Raw genomic sequence first — 916 nt, 5'->3', positions numbered from 1 at the left:
TTCCCTACTCTTAGTAAACTTTCATGAATCTGTCAATCATGAAGTTAGCTATACTCTTTAGGAACCCTCCCCACCTTTTCTTCTGGCTGCACTGTGCTACTTGCAGGATCTTAGTTCCCTGACCAGGTATTGAACCTGGGCCCTGTCAGTGAAAGAGTCACGTCCTAACCGCTGGACCACCAGGGAATTCCCTCTTTTAGAACCTATTTTTGCTTTCAGCTTTCAGTTTGGAATAATGATTTTTTTTTTTTTTTTTTTTTTTTTTTGTGGTACGCAGGCCTCTCACTGCTGCGGCCTCTCCCGTTGCGGGGCACAGGCTCCGGACTTGCAGTCCCAGTGGCCATGGCTCATGGGCCCAGCCGCTCCGCGGCATGTGGGATCTTCCCGGACCGGGGCATGAACCCGTGTCCCCAGCATCGGCAGGCGGACTCCCAACCACTGCGCCACCAGGGAAGCCCTTGAATAATGAATTTTTATTTGGAGATAATCATAGAGATGGGCAGGGGGTGCCAGTCTGGGGGCTCCTGGGCCTCGGGGTCATTCACTCCTTGAAAGGGGGCTCTTTGGGAGCAGGTCTGTTTAAGCTCCCAATCAAGCCTGCTATGGGAAGGTGGGAGCTCTCCCTGTCTACGCCACCCCACATCGCCAGGTATAGTGTCCAAACTCCTGTCTGGAGAGCAAGACATTTGCCCAGCTGCACCTTCATCTGTTGAAGGGACCTGAAGACTCCTCCAAGGTGGGAAGAAAGGTCTAATATGTCATTTGGTGATCATCACACTCTCCCCACATGTTGGTAAGCCATGAGTGTGAATTTACTGAAGACTTTTAGGGGTAAGTGCCAGCCAGACAGTGAGGGCCTGGCTATTCCAGCAGCGTCTGCATCGCCTGGGAGCTTGTTAGTGATGCAGACTCTCAG

General features: G+C 52.0%; 1 non-coding gene across 1 annotated transcript; it reads right to left on the bottom strand.

Moving 5' to 3' along the window:
* Positions 1-114: 114 nt before the first annotated feature.
* Positions 115-186, bottom strand: TRNAE-UUC (transfer RNA glutamic acid (anticodon UUC)). Its single transcript has one exon. It is a non-coding gene; the product is annotated as a tRNA-Glu (tRNA).
* Positions 187-916: the final 730 nt, after the last annotated feature.

The sequence above is a fragment of the Lipotes vexillifer genome, unplaced genomic scaffold (assembly GCF_000442215.2).
Source record: "Lipotes vexillifer unplaced genomic scaffold, Lipotes_vexillifer_v1.1 scaffold1829, whole genome shotgun sequence".
Taxonomy (NCBI): domain Eukaryota; kingdom Metazoa; phylum Chordata; class Mammalia; order Artiodactyla; family Lipotidae; genus Lipotes; species Lipotes vexillifer.
This window is presented reverse-complemented; position numbering and strand designations above follow the sequence as displayed.